Source organism: Salarias fasciatus, unplaced genomic scaffold, assembly GCF_902148845.1.
Source record: "Salarias fasciatus unplaced genomic scaffold, fSalaFa1.1, whole genome shotgun sequence".
NCBI lineage: Eukaryota > Metazoa > Chordata > Actinopteri > Blenniiformes > Blenniidae > Salarias > Salarias fasciatus.
Genome location: NW_021941345.1, coordinates 1,174 through 20,294, shown reverse-complemented (window position 1 = coordinate 20,294; position 19,121 = coordinate 1,174). Strand labels below are relative to the sequence as shown.

Genomic DNA, 19,121 nt, shown 5'->3' with positions numbered 1-19,121 from the left:
GCTGTAGCTTTCAATTTCCATGACTCTTATCATTTCTCTGGCTATATTTGTCTCGAGTACATTTTCGTTGTTCTTCTCTTTCCAATGCAGCTGTTCCACTTCAGTGTACGACCTGCATAGACTCATCATGTTCCGTTGAAGACGTATTGCCATGTTCCTCTGAAACAATGTGTGTGTCAGCAGCCATCCTCGGTGAGCTTTTTTCCCGGAAATTTTCTTCTATGTCATCCATTCACTCCATAATGAACTCAAGGGTTTTGACTCGAGTTAACCCTAAATCATCTTCCATGTCACCCCTTCTGTGTACAACGTAGGAATGGGTTAGAGTTAGAGTTATCTTTCAGCTTTCTTGGATGTCTTCCTCTTAATTCCAGAACAAACCCATCAATCAAAGTCTGATTTCCCTCTGCAGAGTCTTCCAATGGAGCCGAGACTGATCGAATCTTCAAGGGCTGTGCAAACTCCTCCCTGTGTCCATCTACAGGCCTTCAAACCCTTTCAACCAGTTTGGGTCCAACAACTACAGTTATATCTGCTAACTGCTGCGACACAGAAAACTGCAACTCGGCCACTCAAGCTGGTGAGAAGAGCGAGACAGGCCACACAATGATCAGAGCAGAAGGACGTCAGTCTGTGTTTCAGCTATTTCAACATGATCTTCTGTTTCAGCACCAACTCTTCCAGATCCAAACGGCCGACTGTGTAACTTCTGTCTTCCTGATACCACGGACTGCAATGTTATCGTCCAGTGTCGAGGAAACCAGGACAGATGCATCCAGGGAAATGGTGAGATGTTTTCACGTGTCCTCTGTTGAATAGCTGTCCTCATCAGTAATGTGAGAATTTCTGTCAAGCTGAGAAAGACTTTGGTGATGAGAATGTTTCAATCTGAGGCATTCAGACATGATTTCAGTGGGCCGGATGGGGCCTCGGGCAAAGTCCTTGGGTCTAACTGATGACACGGGAGATGGCTGGGATTTTCAAGATTACCAATAACTGAATCAGTAGGGTGTGACTTTGAATTTGTACTTTAAAGACTTTATTTTCCATCTCCAGTGACAACAGACTCTGGCACGTCTCCACTTAGCGGCTGCTCATCTGAAAATGTGTGTAGTGCTGCTCAGAGCTCGGGGATGCTGCCACTGAGGCCAGAGGTTGGCGATTTCAGCAGAGGACCCCTATGCTGTGAAGGAAATCTGTGTAATGATGTCCTGCTGACTACAACTACGACTACTGGCGCCCCCACAACTTCTACTCCGATGATTCCTGCAGCAACAAGTAAGACAACAAGTAACATAGACAAGCATCAACTTGTCTTGATGAGGTTTTGCAGACTTTTCAAGTGGTCCTTGAAATAAATGAATAGCATGTCCACTTCACTGATAGACACTCATATCCATGGTGCTGTAGCTTTCAATTTCCATGACTCTTATCATTTCTCTGGCTATATTTGTCTCGAGTACATTTTCGTTGTTCTTCTCTTTCCAATGCAGCTGTTCCACTTCAGTGTACGACCTGCATAGACTCATCATGTTCCGTTGAAGACGTATTGCCATGTTCCTCTGAAACAATGTGTGTGTCAGCAGCCATCCTCGGTGAGCTTTTTACCTGGAAATTTTTTTCTATGTCATCCATTCACTCCATAAGGGACGCAAGGGTTTTGACTCGAGTTAACCCTATATCATCTTCCATGTCACCCCTTCTGTGTACAACGTAGGAATGGGTTAGAGTTAGAGTTATCTTTCAGCTTTCTTGGATGTCATCCTCTTAATTCCAGAACAAACCCATCAATCAAAGTCTGATTTCCCTCTGCAGAGTCTTCCAATGGAGCCGGGACTGATCGAATCTTCAAGGGCTGTGCAAACTCCTCCCTGTGTCCATCTACAGGCCTTCAAACCCTTTCAACCAGTTTGGGTCCAACAACTACAGTTATATCTGCTAACTGCTGCGACACAGAAAACTGCAACTCGGCCACTCAAGCTGGTGAGAAGAGCGAGACAGGCCACACAATGATCAGAGCAGAAGGACGTCAGTCTGTGTTTCAGCTATTTCAACATGATCTTCTGTTTCAGCACCAACTCTTCCAGATCCAAACGGCCGACTGTGTAACTTCTGTCTTCCTGATACCACGGACTGCAATGTTATCGTCCAGTGTCGAGGAAACCAGGACAGATGCATCCAGGGAAATGGTGAGATGTTTTCACGTGTCCTCTGTTGAATAGCTGTCCTCATCAGTAATGTGAGAATTTCTGTCAAGCTGAGAAAGACTTTGGTGATGAGAATGTTTCAATCTGAGGCATTCAGACATGATTTCAGTGGGCCGGATGGGGCCTCGGGCAAAGTCCTTGGGTCTAACTGATGACACGGGAGATGGCTGGGATTTTCAAGATTACCAATAACTGAATCAGTAGGGTGTGACTTTGAATTTGTACTTTAAAGACTTTATTTTCCATCTCCAGTGACAACAGACTCTGGCACGTCTCCACTTAGCGGCTGCTCATCTGAAAATGTGTGTAGTGCTGCTCAGAGCTCGGGGATGCTGCCACTGAGGCCAGAGGTTGGCGATTTCAGCAGAGGACCCCTATGCTGTGAAGGAAACCTGTGTAATGATGTCCTGCTGACTACAACTACGACTACTGGCGCCCCCACAACTTCTACTCCGATGATTCCTGCAGCAACAAGTAAGACAACAAGTAACATAGACAAGCATCAACTTGTCTTGATGAGGTTTTGCAGACTTTTCAAGTGGTCCTTGAAATAAATGAATAGCATGTCCACTTCACTGATAGACACTCATATCCATGGTGCTGTAGCTTTCAATTTCCATGACTCTTATCATTTCTCTGGCTATATTTGTCTCGAGTACATTTTCGTTGTTCTTCTCTTTCCAATGCAGCTGTTCCACTTCAGTGTACGACCTGCATAGACTCATCATGTTCCGTTGAAGACGTATTGCCATGTTCCTCTGAAACAATGTGTGTGTCAGCAGCCATCCTCGGTGAGCTTTTTTCCTGGAAATTTTCTTCTATGTCATCCATTCACTCCATAATGAACGCAAGGGTTTTGACTCGAGTTAACCCTAAATCATCTTCCATGTCACCCCTTCTGTGTACAACGTAGGAATGGGTTACAGCGAGAGTTATCTTTCAGCTTTCTTGGATGTCTTCCTCTTAATTCCAGAACAAACCCATCAATCAAAGTCTGATTTCCCTCTGCAGAGTCTTCCAATGGAGCCGAGACTGATCGAATCTTCAAGGGCTGTGCAAACTCCTCCCTGTGTCCATCTACAGGCCTTCAAACCCTTTCAACCAGTTTGGGTCCAACAACTACAGTTATATCTGCTAACTGCTGCGACACAGAAAACTGCAACTCGGCCACTCAAGCTGGTGAGAAGAGCGAGACAGGCCACACAATGATCAGAGCAGAAGGACGTCAGTCTGTGTTTCAGCTATTTCAACATGATCTTCTGTTTCAGCACCAACTCTTCCAGATCCAAACGGCCAACTGTGTAACTTCTGTCTTCCTGATACCACGGACTGCAATGTTATCGTCCAGTGTCGAGGAAACCAGGACAGATGCATCCAGGGAAATGGTGAGATGTTTTCACGTGTCCTCTGTTGAATAGCTGTCCTCATCAGTAATGTGAGAATTTCTGTCAAGCTGAGAAAGACTTTGGTGATGAGAATGTTTCAATCTGAGGCATTCAGACATGATTTCAGTGGGCCGGATGGGGCCTCGGGCAAAGTGCTTGGGTCTAACTGATGACACGGGAGATGGCTGGGATTTTCAAGATTACCAATAACTGAATCAGCAGGGTGTGACTTTGAATTTGTACTTTAAAGACTTTATTTTCCATCTCCAGTGACAACAGACTCTGGCACGTCTCCACTTAGCGGCTGCTCATCTGAAAATGTGTGTAGTGCTGCTCAGAGCTCGGGGATGCTGCCACTGAGGCCAGAGGTTGGCGATTTCAGCAGAGGACCCCTATGCTGTGAAGGAAATCTGTGTAATGATGTCCTGCTGACTACAACTACGACTACTGGCGCCCCCACAACTTCTACTCCGATGATTCCTGCAGCAACAAGTAAGACAACAAGTAACATAGACAAGCATCAACTTGTCTTGATGAGGTTTTGCAGACTTTTCAAGTGGTCCTTGAAATAAATGAATAGCATGTCCACTTCACTGATAGACACTCATATCCATGGTGCTGTAGCTTTCAATTTCCATGACTCTTATCATTTCTCTGGCTATATTTGTCTCGAGTACATTTTCGTTGTTCTTCTCTTTCCAATGCAGCTGTTCCACTTCAGTGTACGACCTGCATAGACTCATCATGTTCCGTTGAAGACGTATTGCCATGTTCCTCTGAAACAATGTGTGTGTCAGCAGCCATCCTCGGTGAGCTTTTTACCTGGAAATTTCTTCTATGTCATCCATTCACTCCATAAGGGACGCAAGGGTTTTGACTCGAGTTAACCCTAAATCATCTTCCATGTCACCCTTCTGTGTACAACGTAGGAATGGGTTAGAGTTAGAGTTATCTTTCAGCTTTCTTGGATGTCATCCTCTTAATTCCAGAACAAACCCATCAATCAAAGTCTGATTTCCCTCTGCAGAGTCTTCCAATGGAGCCGGGACTGATCGAATCTTCAAGGGCTGTGCAAACTCCTCCCTGTGTCCATCTACAGGCCTTCAAACCCTTTCAACCAGTTTGGGTCCAACAACTACAGTTATATCTGCTAACTGCTGCGACACAGAAAACTGCAACTCGGCCACTCAAGCTGGTGAGAAGAGCGAGACAGGCCACACAATGATCAGAGCAGAAGGACGTCAGTCTGTGTTTCAGCTATTTCAACATGATCTTCTGTTTCAGCACCAACTCTTCCAGATCCAAACGGCCGACTGTGTAACTTCTGTCTTCCTGATACCACGGACTGCAATGTTATCGTCCAGTGTCGAGGAAACCAGGACAGATGCATCCAGGGAAATGGTGAGATGTTTTCACGTGTCCCTCTGTTGAATAGCTGTCCTCATCAGTAATGTGAGAATTTCTGTCAAGCTGAGAAAGACTTTGGTGATGAGAATGTTTCAATCTGAGGCATTCAGACATGATTTCAGTGGGCCGGATGGGGCCTCGGGCAAAGTCCTTGGGTCTAACTGATGACACGGGAGATGGCTGGGATTTTCAAGATTACCAATAACTGAATCAGTAGGGTGTGACTTTGAATTTGTACTTTAAAGACTTTATTTTCCATCTCCAGTGACAACAGACTCTGGCACGTCTCCACTTAGCGGCTGCTCATCTGAAAATGTGTGTAGTGCTGCTCAGAGCTCGGGGATGCTGCCACTGAGGCCAGAGGTTGGCGATTTCAGCAGAGGACCCCTATGCTGTGAAGGAAATCTGTGTAATGATGTCCTGCTGACTACAACTACGACTACTGGCGCCCCCACAACTTCTACTCCGATGATTCCTGCAGCAACAAGTAAGACAACAAGTAACATAGACAAGCATCAACTTGTCTTGATGAGGTTTTGCAGACTTTTCAAGTGGTCCTTGAAATAATGAATAGCATGTCCACTTCACTGATAGACACTCATATCCATGGTGCTGTAGCTTTCAATTTCCATGACTCTTATCATTTCTCTGGCTATATTTGTCTCGAGTACATTTTCGTTGTTCTTCTCTTTCCAATGCAGCTGTTCCACTTCAGTGTACGACCTGCATAGACTCATCATGTTCCGTTGAAGACGTATTGCCATGTTCCTCTGAAACAATGTGTGTGTCAGCAGCCATCCTCGGTGAGCTTTTTACCTGGAAATTTTCTTCTATGTCATCCATTCACTCCATAAGGGACGCAAGGGTTTTGACTCGAGTTAACCCTAAATCATCTTCCATGTCACCCCTTCTGTGTACAACGTAGGAATGGGTTAGAGTTAGAGTTATCTTTCAGCTTTCTTGGATGTCATCCTCTTAATTCCAGAACAAACCCATCAATCAAAGTCTGATTTCCCTCTGCAGAGTCTTCCAATGGAGCCGAGACTGATCGAATCTTCAAGGGCTGTGCAAACTCCTCCCTGTGTCCATCTACAGGCCTTCAAACCCTTTCAACCAGTTTGGGTCCAACAACTACAGTTATATCTGCTAACTGCTGCGACACAGAAAACTGCAACTCGGCCACTCAAGCTGGTGAGAAGAGCGAGACAGGCCACACAATGATCAGAGCAGAAGGACGTCAGTCTGTGTTTCAGCTATTTCAACATGATCTTCTGTTTCAGCACCAACTCTTCCAGATCCAAACGGCCGACTGTGTAACTTCTGTCTTCCTGATACCACGGACTGCAATGTTATCGTCCAGTGTCGAGGAAACCAGGACAGATGCATCCAGGGAAATGGTGAGATGTTTTCACGTGTCCTCTGTTGAATAGCTGTCCTCATCAGTAATGTGAGAATTTCTGTCAAGCTGAGAAAGACTTTGGTGATGAGAATGTTTCAATCTGAGGCATTCAGACATGATTTCAGTGGGCCGGATGGGGCCTCGGGCAAAGTGCTTGGGTCTAACTGATGACACGGGAGATGGCTGGGATTTCAAGATTACCAATAACTGAATCAGCAGGGTGTGACTTTGAATTTGTACTTTAAAGACTTTATTTTCCATCTCCAGTGACAACAGACTCTGGCACGTCTCCACTTAGCGGCTGCTCATCTGAAAATGTGTGTAGTGCTGCTCAGAGCTCGGGGATGCTGCCACTGAGGCCAGAGGTTGGCGATTTCAGCAGAGGACCCCTATGCTGTGAAGGAAATCTGTGTAATGATGTCCTGCTGACTACAACTACGACTACTGGCGCCCCCACAACTTCTACTCCGATGATTCCTGCAGCAACAAGTAAGACAACAAGTAACATAGACAAGCATCAACTTGTCTTGATGAGGTTTTGCAGACTTTTCAAGTGGTCCTTGAAATAAATGAATAGCATGTCCACTTCACTGATAGACACTCATATCCATGGTGCTGTAGCTTTCAATTTCCATGACTCTTATCATTTCTCTGGCTATATTTGTCTCGAGTACATTTTCGTTGTTCTTCTCTTTCCAATGCAGCTGTTCCACTTCAGTGTACGACCTGCATAGACTCATCATGTTCCGTTGAAGACGTATTGCCATGTTCCTCTGAAACAATGTGTGTGTCAGCAGCCATCCTCGGTGAGCTTTTTACCTGGAAATTTTCTTCTATGTCATCCATTCACTCCATAAGGGACGCAAGGGTTTTGACTCGAGTTAACCCTAAATCATCTTCCATGTCACCCCTTCTGTGTACAACGTAGGAATGGGTTAGAGTTAGAGTTATCTTTCAGCTTTCTTGGATGTCATCCTCTTAATTCCAGAACAAACCCATCAATCAAAGTCTGATTTCCCTCTGCAGAGTCTTCCAATGGAGCCGAGACTGATCGAATCTTCAAGGGCTGTGCAAACTCCTCCCTGTGTCCATCTACAGGCCTTCAAACCCTTTCAACCAGTTTGGGTCCAACAACTACAGTTATATCTGCTAACTGCTGCGACACAGAAAACTGCAACTCGGCCACTCAAGCTGGTGAGAAGAGCGAGACAGGCCACACAATGATCAGAGCAGAAGGACGTCAGTCTGTGTTTCAGCTATTTCAACATGATCTTCTGTTTCAGCACCAACTCTTCCAGATCCAAACGGCCGACTGTGTAACTTCTGTCTTCCTGATACCACGGACTGCAATGTTATCGTCCAGTGTCGAGGAAACCAGGACAGATGCATCCAGGGAAATGGTGAGATGTTTTCACGTGTCCTCTGTTGAATAGCTGTCCTCATCAGTAATGTGAGAATTTCTGTCAAGCTGAGAAAGACTTTGGTGATGAGAATGTTTCAATCTGAGGCATTCAGACATGATTTCAGTGGGCCGGATGGGGCCTCGGGCAAAGTGCTTGGGTCTAACTGATGACACGGGAGATGGCTGGGATTTTCAAGATTACCAATAACTGAATCAGCAGGGTGTGACTTTGAATTTGTACTTTAAAGACTTTATTTTCCATCTCCAGTGACAACAGACTCTGGCACGTCTCCACTTAGCGGCTGCTCATCTGAAAATGTGTGTAGTGCTGCTCAGAGCTCGGGGATGCTGCCACTGAGGCCAGAGGTTGGCGATTTCAGCAGAGGACCCCTATGCTGTGAAGGAAATCTGTGTAATGATGTCCTGCTGACTACAACTACGACTACTGGCGCCCCCACAACTTCTACTCCGATGATTCCTGCAGCAACAAGTAAGACAACAAGTAACATAGACAAGCATCAACTTGTCTTGATGAGGTTTTGCAGACTTTTCAAGTGGTCCTTGAAATAAATGAATAGCATGTCCACTTCACTGATAGACACTCATATCCATGGTGCTGTAGCTTTCAATTTCCATGACTCTTATCATTTCTCTGGCTATATTTGTCTCGAGTACATTTTCGTTGTTCTTCTCTTTCCAATGCAGCTGTTCCACTTCAGTGTACGACCTGCATAGACTCATCATGTTCCGTTGAAGACGTATTGCCATGTTCCTCTGAAACAATGTGTGTGTCAGCAGCCATCCTCGGTGAGCTTTTTACCTGGAAATTTTCTTCTATGTCATCCATTCACTCCATAAGGGACGCAAGGGTTTTGACTCGAGTAACCCTAAATCATCTTCCATGTCACCCCTTCTGTGTACAACGTAGGAATGGGTTAGAGTTAGAGTTATCTTTCAGCTTTCTTGGATGTCATCCTCTTAATTCCAGAACAAACCCATCAATCAAAGTCTGATTTCCCTCTGCAGAGTCTTCCAATGGAGCCGAGACTGATCGAATCTTCAAGGGCTGTGCAAACTCCTCCCTGTGTCCATCTACAGGCCTTCAAACCCTTTCAACCAGTTTGGGTCCAACAACTACAGTTATATCTGCTAACTGCTGCGACACAGAAAACTGCAACTCGGCCACTCAAGCTGGTGAGAAGAGCGAGACAGGCCACACAATGATCAGAGCAGAAGGACGTCAGTCTGTGTTTCAGCTATTTCAACATGATCTTCTGTTTCAGCACCAACTCTTCCAGATCCAAACGGCCGACTGTGTAACTTCTGTCTTCCTGATACCACGGACTGCAATGTTATCGTCCAGTGTCGAGGAAACCAGGACAGATGCATCCAGGGAAATGGTGAGATGTTTTCACGTGTCCTCTGTTGAATAGCTGTCCTCATCAGTAATGTGAGAATTCTGTCAAGCTGAGAAAGACTTTGGTGATGAGAATGTTTCAATCTGAGGCATTCAGACATGATTCAGTGGGTCGGATGGGGCCTCGGGCAAAGTGCTTGGGTCTAACTGATGACACGGGAGATGGCTGGGATTTTCAAGATTACCAATAACTGAATCAGCAGGGTGTGACTTTGAATTTGTACTTTAAAGACTTTATTTTCCATCTCCAGTGACAACAGACTCTGGCACGTCTCCACTTAGCGGCTGCTCATCTGAAAATGTGTGTAGTGCTGCTCAGAGCTCGGGGATGCTGCCACTGAGGCCAGAGGTTGGCGATTTCAGCAGAGGACCCCTATGCTGTGAAGGAAATCTGTGTAATGATGTCCTGCTGGACTACAACTACGACTACTGGCGCCCCCACAACTTCTACTCCGATGATTCCTGCAGCAACAAGTAAGACAACAAGTAACATAGACAAGCATCAACTTGTCTTGATGAGGTTTTGCAGACTTTTCAAGTGGTCCTTGAAATAAATGAATAGCATGTCCACTTCACTGATAGACACTCATATCCATGGTGCTGTAGCTTTCAATTTCCATGACTCTTATCATTTCTCTGGCTATATTTGTCTCGAGTACATTTTCGTTGTTCTTCTCTTTCCAATGCAGCTGTTCCACTTCAGTGTACGACCTGCATAGACTCATCATGTTCCGTTGAAGACGTATTGCCATGTTCCTCTGAAACAATGTGTGTGTCAGCAGCCATCCTCGGTGAGCTTTTTACCTGGAAATTTTCTTCTATGTCATCCATTCACTCCATAAGGGACGCAAGGGTTTTGACTCGAGTTAACCCTAAATCATCTTCCATGTCACCCCTTCTGTGTACAACGTAGGAATGGGTTAGAGTTAGAGTTATCTTTCAGCTTTCTTGGATGTCATCCTCTTAATTCCAGAACAAACCCATCAATCAAAGTCTGATTTCCCTCTGCAGAGTCTTCCAATGGAGCCGAGACTGATCGAATCTTCAAGGGCTGTGCAAACTCCTCCCTGTGTCCATCTACAGGCCTTCAAACCCTTTCAACCAGTTTGGGTCCAACAACTACAGTTATATCTGCTAACTGCTGCGACACAGAAAACTGCAACTCGGCCACTCAAGCTGGTGAGAAGAGCGAGACAGGCCACTCCATGATCAGAGCAGAAGGACGTCAGTCTGTGTTTCAGCTATTTCAACATGATCTTCTGTTTCAGCACCAACTCTTCCAGATCCAAACGGCCGACTGTGTAACTTCTGTCTTCCTGATACCACGGACTGCAATGTTATCGTCCAGTGTCGAGGAAACCAGGACAGATGCATCCAGGGAAATGGTGAGATGTTTTCACGTGTCCTCTGTTGAATAGCTGTCCTCATCAGTAATGTGAGAATTCTGTCAAGCTGAGAAAGACTTTGGTGATGAGAATGTTTCAATCTGAGGCATTCAGACATGATTTCAGTGGGTCGGATGGGGCCTCGGGCAAAGTGCTTGGGTCTAACTGATGACACGGGAGATGGCTGGGATTTCAAGATTACCAATAACTGAATCAGCAGGGTGTGACTTTGAATTTGTACTTTAAAGACTTTATTTTCCATCTCCAGTGACAACAGACTCTGGCACGTCTCCACTTAGCGGCTGCTCATCTGAAAATGTGTGTAGTGCTGCTCAGAGCTCGGGGATGCTGCCACTGAGGCCAGAGGTTGGCGATTTCAGCAGAGGACCCCTATGCTGTGAAGGAAATCTGTGTAATGATGTCCTGCTGACTACAACTACGACTACTGGCGCCCCCACAACTTCTACTCCGATGATTCCTGCAGCAACAAGTAAGACAACAAGTAACATAGACAGCATCAACTTGTCTTGATGAGGTTTTGCAGACTTTTCAAGTGGTCCTTGAAATAAATGAATAGCATGTCCACTTCACTGATAGACACTCATATCCATGGTGCTGTAGCTTTCAATTTCCATGACTCTTAATCATTCTCTGGCTATATTTGTCTCGAGTACATTTTCGTTGTTCTTCTCTTTCCAATGCAGCTGTTCCACTTCAGTGTACGACCTGCATAGACTCATCATGTACCGTTGAAGACGTATTGCCATGTTCCTCTGAAACAATGTGTGTGTCAGCAGCCATCCTCGGTGAGCTTTTTCCCTGGAAATTGTCTTCTATGTCATCCATTCACTCCATAATGAACGCAAGGGTTTTGACTCGAGTTAACCCTAAATCATCTTCCATGTCACCCCTTCTGTGTACAACGTAGGAATGGGTTAGAGTTAGAGTTATCTTTCAGCTTTCTTGGATGTCTTCCTCTTAATTCCAGAACAAACCCATCAATCAAAGTCTGATTTCCCTCTGCAGAGTCTTCCAATGGAGCCGAGACTGATCGAATCTTCAAGGGCTGTGCAAACTCCTCCCTGTGTCCATCTACAGGCCTTCAAACCCTTTCAACCAGTTTGGGGTCCAACAACTACAGTTATATCTGCTAACTGCTGCGACACAGAAAACTGCAACTCGGCCACTCAAGCTGGTGAGAAGAGCGAGACAGGCCACACAATGATCAGAGCAGAAGGACGTCAGTCTGTGTTTCAGCTATTTCAACATGATCTTCTGTTTCAGCACCAACTCTTCCAGATCCAAATGGCCGACTGTGTAACTTCTGTCTTCCTGATACCACGGACTGCAATGTTATCGTCCAGTGTCGAGGAAACCAGGACAGATGCATCCAGGGAAATGGTGAGATGTTTTCACGTGTCCTCTGTTGAATAGCTGTCCTCATCAGTAATGTGAGAATTTCTGTCAAGCTGAGAAAGACTTTGGTGATGAGAATGTTTCAATCTGAGGCATTCAGACATGATTTCAGTGGGTCGGATGGGGCCTCGGGCAAAGTGCTTGGGTCTAACTGATGACACGGGAGATGGCTGGGATTTTCAAGATTACCAATAACTGAATCAGCAGGGTGTGACTTTGAATTTGTACTTTAAAGACTTTATTTTCCATCTCCAGTGACAACAGACTCTGGCACGTCTCCACTTAGCGCTGCTCATCTGAAAATGTGTGTAGTGCTGCTCAGAGCTCGGGGATGCTGCCACTGAGGCCAGAGGTTGGCGATTTCAGCAGAGGACCCCTATGCTGTGAAGGAAATCGGTGTAATGATGTCCTGCTGACTACAACTACGACTACTGGCGCCCCCACAACTTCTACTCGATGATTCCTGCAGCAACAAGTAAGACAACAAGTAACATAGACAAGCATCAACTTGTCTTGATGAGGTTTTGCAGACTTTTCAAGTGGTCCTTGAAATAAATGAATAGCATGTCCACTTCACTGATAGACACTCATATCCATGGTGCTGTAGCTTTCAATTTCCATGACTCTTATCATTTCTCTGGCTATATTTGTCTCGAGTACATTTTCGTTGTTCTTCTCTTTCCAATGCAGCTGTTCCACTTCAGTGTACGACCTGCATAGACTCATCATGTACCGTTGAAGACGTATTGCCATGTTCCTCTGAAACAATGTGTGTGTCAGCAGCCATCCTCGGTGAGCTTTTCCCTGGAAATTGTCTTCTATGTCATCCATTCACTCCATAATGAACGCAAGGGTTTGACTCGAGTTAACCCTAAATCATCTTCCATGTCACCCCTTCTGTGTACAACGTAGGAATGGGTTAGAGTTAGAGTTATCTTTCAGCTTTCTTGGATGTCTTCCTCTTAATTCCAGAACAAACCCATCAATCAAGTCTGATTTCCCTCTGCAGAGTCTTCCAATGGAGCCGAGACTGATCGAATCTTCAAGTGCTGTGCAAACTCCTCCCTGTGTCCATCTACAGGCCTTCAAACCCTTTCAACCAGTTTGGGTCCAACAACTACAGTTATATCTGCTAACTGCTGCGACACAGAAAACTGCAACTCGGCCACTCAAGCTGGTGAGAAGAGCGAGACAGGCCACACAATGATCAGAGCAGAAGGACGTCAGTCTGTGTTTCAGCTATTTCAACATGATCTTCTGTTTCAGCACCAACTCTTCCAGATCCAAACGGCCGGCTGTGTAACTTCTGTCTTCCTGATACCACGGACTGCAATGTTATCGTCCAGTGTCGAGGAACCAGGACAGATGCATCCAGGGAAATGGTGAGATGTTTTCACGTGTCCTCTGTTGAACAGCTGTCCTCATCAGTAATGGGACAATTTCTATCAAGCTGAGAAAGACTTTGGTGATGAGAATGTTTCAATCTGAGGCATTCAGACATGATTTCAGTGGGCCGGATGGGGCCTCGGGCAAAGTCCTTGGGTGTAACTGATGACAGGAGATGGCTGGGATTTCAAGATTACCAATAACTGAATCAGAGAGGTGTGACTTTGAATTGTACTTTAAAGACTTTATTTTCCATCTCCAGTGACAACAGACTCTGGCACGTCTCCACTTAGCGGCTGCTCATCTGAAAATGTGTGTAGTGCTGCTCAGAGCTCGGGGATGCTGCCACTGAGGCCAGAGGTTGGCGATTTCAGCAGAGGACCCCTATGCTGTGAAGGAATCTGTGTAATGATGTCCTGCTGACTACAACTACGACTACTGGCGCCCCCACAACTTCTACTCCGATGATTCCTGCAGCAACAAGTAAGACAACAAGTAACATAGACAAGCATCAACTTGTCTTGATGAGGTTTTGCAGACTTTTCAAGTGGTCCTTGAAATAAATGAATAGCATGTCCACTTCACTGATAGACACTCATATCCATGGTGCTGTAGCTTTCAATTTCCATGACTCTTATCATTTCTCTGGCTATATTTGTCTCGAGTACATTTTCGTTGTTCTTCTCTTCCAATGCAGCTGTTCCACTTCAGTGTACGACCTGCATAGACTCATCATGTTCCGTTGAAGACGTATTGCCATGTTCCTCTGAAACAATGTGTGGTGTCAGCAGCCATCCTCGGTGAGCTTTTTACCTGGAAATTTTCTTCTATGTCATCCATTCACTCCATAAGGGACGCAAGGGTTTTGACTCGAGTTAACCCTAATCATCTTCCATGTCACCCCTTCAGTGTATAAAGTCGGAATGGGTTAGAGCTGGAGTTATCTTTCAGCTTTCTTGGATGTCATCTTCTTAATTCCAAACAAATCCATCAATCAATGTCTGATTTCCCTCTGCAGAGTCTTCAAATGATCCTCGACTGATCGAATCTTCAAGGGCTGTGCAAACTCCTCCCTGTGTCCATCTACAGGCCTTCAAACCCTTTCAACCAGTCTGGGTCAACAATTACAGTTATATCTGCTAACTGCTGTGACACAGAAAACTGCAACTCGGGCCACTCAAGCTGGTGAGAAGAGGATCCAGAATAGAATAGAATAGAATAGAATAGAATAGTCTTTATTCTCATTGCAACATGTTACCGAATTTACAAGTCTCAACGAAATTGCTTGGGTTTAAAAGACGCGCCCAGGCAGCCAATTGCGACGCTCCATCTTGAAAAAGGAACCAGAGTTAAAGGAACTCAGACAGATATTGAGGAAGGGGTGAAAGGCCTGGTGGTAACTAAGAGATACATCAATTCAGATCGCGGTTCCAAAGGGAGTCGTGATTAGAAGTGAGAGACCAAAATAAGCCAACCTGAGCAGAAACATAGCAAGTCACATGAGACAAATGGCTATCAGACCAACAGATCAGCAGTCGCAGCAACAACATCAGCGCAACACATCATCACTAATAGTCCTCAGCACAAAAGTGTGGTGGAGACGTTGAGAGTGTGGGAGGGAATGTGTGTGGCATGTTTGTGGCATTTCAGTTCATCAGTCCATGTACGTGTGTGTGGTTTGGCCTGCCTCCCCGTTGCTCTCCAACTCGGATGGTGGTTGCCGGGAAGGCCTTGAATGAAGCAGTCCAAAGGTGATTTGAGTTGCAGCTGGGAGTGAGAGAGAGGGAAGCTAGAGAAAGCAATCACTCTTATCCTTGAATCTTCAGGGGATTTTTAGTCTTCCATGGGCACCAGACACAATCAGAAGGTATCTTGTTTTGGTGGAAGGAGCCGTTTGACCTTCCTTTGCTTGGTTCTTCACTTTTCAGACAGAAGCTGAAGTTTGACCCTCTCGGTGCTGGTGACATCCAACTTGAGTCTCAATCGTCCATAACCCCAATTGTCCACCTTTCGAAAGAGTTCGCACATACAGTCAGCGTCAGCTTTTGCCCGTTGATTGGAAAAGACCATCATTCCTTAGACGTCTTTTGTGGTGGCGGTCTTCTTACTCTTCCAGAAGATCAGGCCCAGGCCGCAGCACGAGCCAATCAGCAGCAGGCCGATCATCATGAATCCAAAAATTTAAACATCCACAATGACTTGGACTAACAGGGGTGCCAGGAGTGTGACACCCCTCCACTTCTTTCGGGTGTTCATCACACACCCAGCATGCCGAGTCCCATCCGGACAGGCAGGATCCCCCGCTCATGTGCTCTTTGTTGAAAAACTTGTATCAATTGCGTAGAGAGAACAGCTGATCAATTCACTGGTTGATATTTGGTTTGTTGGAAAACCAAATCAAGTGATTCAAACAGACAAGACAAGAGTGCAGCAAGCAGTTACAGTAGGAAGAGAGACGCAAAGTAGGGAGCGATAGATAAAGCGTCCGCCTCCTCCGAGAGCCAGCAAAGAATTCACACAGGTCACACAGTGATCAGAGCAGAATGACGTCAGTCTGTCGTTGAGGTATTTCAACATGATCTTCTGTTTCAGCACCAACTCTTCCTGAACCAAACGGCCGACTGTGTAACTTCTGTCTTCCTGATACCACGGACTGCAATGTTATCGTCCAGTGTCGAGGAAACCAGGACAGATGCATCCAGGGAAATGGTGAGATGTTTTCACATGTTTGCTCTGTTGAACAGCTGTCCTCATCAGTAATGTGAGAATTTCTGTCAAGCTGAGAAAGACTTTGGTGATGAGAATGTTTCAATCTGAGGCATTCAGACATGATTTCAGTGGGCCAGATGGGGCCACGGGCAAAGTCCTTGGGTGTAGCTGATCACAGGGGGTATGGCGGGGATTTTCAAGGTTACAAGTAAATGAATCAGATCGGTCTGATTTTGAATTTGTACATTAAAGACTTTATTTTCCATCTCCAGTGACAACAGACTCTGGCACGTCTCCACTTAGCGGCTGCTCATCTGAAAATGTGTGTAGTGCTGCTCAGAGCTCGGGGATGCTGCCACTGAGGCCAGAGGTTGGCGATTTCAGCAGAGGACCCCTATGCTGTGAAGGAAATCTGTGTAATGATGTCCTGCTGACTACAACTACGACTATAAGCACTCCCACAAGTTCTCCTCAGCAAACAATGTTTGATCAGATCACAACAATAATTCCTGGAGCAACTAGTAAGTCAACAAGTAACACACACAAACTAAAATGTCCGTACAACATATTAACAACCAGTTCTCAAGTAGTTGTTGGAACAGAGAGACACTGTGTGAAGTTTACTTGCAGACATAAATAGTATTTTCAACACAACTTTCTATTAATTGTGCCGTATCCTTCAAAGTCGATGTCGGTTGTCTTATTTCTGACTGTTTTATCTCTCATTAATTTTCTTTCTTCTTCTCTGTCCAATGCAGCTGTTCCACTTCAGTGTACGACCTGCATAGACTCATCATGTTCCGTTGAAGACGTATTGCCATGTTCCTCTGAAACAATGTGTGTGTCAGCAGCCATCCTCGGTGAGCTTTTTACCTGGAAATTATATTCCATATCATTCATTCACATCATAGTGAACGCAAGGGTGATGACTCGAGTTAACCCTAAATCATCTTCCATGTCACCCCTTCTGTGTATAACGTTGGATTGGCTTAGAGTTAGAGTTATCTTTCAGCTTTCTTGGATGTCATCCTCTTAATTCCAGAACAAATCCATCACTCAATCTGTGCTTTCCCTCTGCAGAGTCTTCCAATGGATCCTCGACTGATCGAATCTTCAAGGGCTGTGCAAACTCCTCCCTGTGTCCATCGACAGGCCTTCAAACCCTTTCAACCAGTTTGGGTTTTACAGTTACAGTTATATCTGCTAACTGCTGCGACACAGAAAACTGCAACTCGGCCACTCAAGCTGGTGAGAAGAGCGAGACAGGCCACACAATGATCAGAGCAGAAGGACGTCAGTCTGTGTTTCAGCTATTTCAACATGATCTTCTGTTTCAGCACCAACTCTTCCAGATCCAAACGGCCCGACTGTGTAACTTCTGTCTTCCTGATACCACGGACTGCAATGTTATCGTCCAGTGTCGAGGAAATCAGGACAGATGCATCCAGGGAAATGGTGAGATGTTTTCCCATGTTTCCTGTGTTGAACAGCTGTCCTCATCAGTAATGTGAGAATTTCTGTCAAGCTGAGAATCACTTTGGTGAAGAGAATGTTTCAATCTGAGGCATTCAGACATGATTTCAGTGGGCCGGATGGGGCCTCGGGCAAAGTCCTTGGGTGTAACTGATGACAGGAGAGATGGCTGGGATTTTCAAGATTACCAATAACTGAATCAGAGAGGTGTGACTTTGAATTTGTACTTTAAAGACTTTATTTTCCATCTCCAGTGACAACAGACTCTGGCACGTCTCCACTTAGCGGCTGCTCATCTGAAAATGTGTGTAGTGCTGCTCAGAGCTCGGGGATGCTGCCACTGAGGCCAGAGGTTGGCGATTTCAGCAGAGGACCCCTATGCTGTGAAGGAAATCTGTGTAATGATGTCCTGCTGACTACAACTACGACGATAAGCACTCCCACAAGTTCTCCTCAGCAAACAACGTTTGATCAGATCACAACAATGATTCCTGGAGCAACTAGTAAGTCAACAAGTAACACACACAAACTAAAATGTCCGTACAACATATTCATAACCATAAGTAGTTGTTGGAACAGAGAGCCACTGTGTGAAGTTTACTTGCAGACATAAATAGCATTTTCAACACAATTCTCTATCAATTGTGCTGTATGCTATACTAAAGTCCATGTCTGTTGTCTTATTTCTGTTTTGTCTCTCGCTAATTTTTTTTCTTCTTCTCTGTCCAATGCAGTTGTTCCACTTCAGTGCATGACCTGCGTGGATTCATCATGTTCCAGTGAAGTTCTACAATCATGTTCCTCTGAAACAATGTGTGTGTCAGCAGCCATCCTCGGTGAGTTTTCTCCATAAAGAATATCATCTGCCATCTATATCCAGCTCTCGGGATAGGACTGGCCTTAATCTTGAAACATCCTCCATGTCAGACAATTCAGTTTTTAAAAGAAATCCGTCAATCAGTCTGTTGTTTTCGTCCATAGTTTCGTCACTTGGAACTCAGACGGAGGAAGTCTTCAAGGGTTGTGCAAACTCCTCCCTGTGTCCATCTGCAGGCCTTCAAAGTTTTTCAAACACTTTGGGTCTCTCTAGTACTGTTATATCTGCTAATTGCTGTGACACAGAAAACTGTAACTCAGCCATTCAACCAGGTAAGAAAGGTACCGATTTGTATCTGAAAAAAAAAAAAAACTAAACTGTTATTTTAATTCCTGCATTCTGTTCTTCTCTTTAAGCACCGAGTCTGCCACCATTAAACAATCGTCGATGTGTCTTCTGCCAGTCTGGTGAAAGTGAATGTGATGTTATCGTTCAGTGCCGAGGAAACGAGGACACATGCTTCAGGGGAAATGGTGAGAGCCTGATCAAACCTTGGTGTACAAACAAATGGGTTGTGTCTTATGGAAGCTAAATTTGCTCAATCATTCTTCTTAGAATTCAGGCAATGAAAGTCTTTGTCTCTCACCTCGCAGCAACGACAAGCTCTGGCAGGTCCCCCATCACTGGCTGCACATCTGAAAATGTTTGTCGTGCCACT

The 19,121-nt window shown here is 45.2% G+C and overlaps 6 long non-coding RNA genes across 6 annotated transcripts; all 6 read left to right on the top strand.

Annotated features, from left to right (window-relative positions):
* Window positions 1–87: 87 nt before the first annotated feature.
* LOC115384861 (uncharacterized) lies at window positions 88–1,595 on the top strand. Its single transcript, XR_003930964.1, has 5 exons — window positions 88–192; window positions 413–580; window positions 670–786; window positions 1,057–1,278; window positions 1,494–1,595. It is a non-coding gene; the product is annotated as an uncharacterized LOC115384861 (long non-coding RNA).
* A 251-nt stretch (window positions 1,596–1,846) lies between these two features.
* LOC115384860 (uncharacterized) lies at window positions 1,847–2,599 on the top strand. Its single transcript, XR_003930963.1, has 3 exons — window positions 1,847–1,983; window positions 2,073–2,189; window positions 2,460–2,599. It is a non-coding gene; the product is annotated as an uncharacterized LOC115384860 (long non-coding RNA).
* A 2-nt stretch (window positions 2,600–2,601) lies between these two features.
* On the top strand, window positions 2,602–3,502 carry LOC115384859 (uncharacterized). Its single transcript, XR_003930962.1, has 4 exons — window positions 2,602–2,681; window positions 2,897–2,998; window positions 3,219–3,386; window positions 3,476–3,502. It is a non-coding gene; the product is annotated as an uncharacterized LOC115384859 (long non-coding RNA).
* A 5-nt stretch (window positions 3,503–3,507) lies between these two features.
* LOC115384858 (uncharacterized) lies at window positions 3,508–4,401 on the top strand. The gene is made up of 3 exons (XR_003930961.1): window positions 3,508–3,592; window positions 3,863–4,084; window positions 4,300–4,401. It is a non-coding gene; the product is annotated as an uncharacterized LOC115384858 (long non-coding RNA).
* Window positions 4,402–9,630: 5,229 nt separating this feature from the next.
* LOC115384863 (uncharacterized) lies at window positions 9,631–11,373 on the top strand. The gene is made up of 6 exons (XR_003930965.1): window positions 9,631–9,691; window positions 9,907–10,008; window positions 10,229–10,396; window positions 10,486–10,602; window positions 10,871–11,092; window positions 11,307–11,373. It is a non-coding gene; the product is annotated as an uncharacterized LOC115384863 (long non-coding RNA).
* Window positions 11,374–15,995: 4,622 nt separating this feature from the next.
* On the top strand, window positions 15,996–16,945 carry LOC115384865 (uncharacterized). The gene is made up of 3 exons (XR_003930967.1): window positions 15,996–16,113; window positions 16,386–16,634; window positions 16,872–16,945. It is a non-coding gene; the product is annotated as an uncharacterized LOC115384865 (long non-coding RNA).
* Window positions 16,946–19,121: the final 2,176 nt, after the last annotated feature.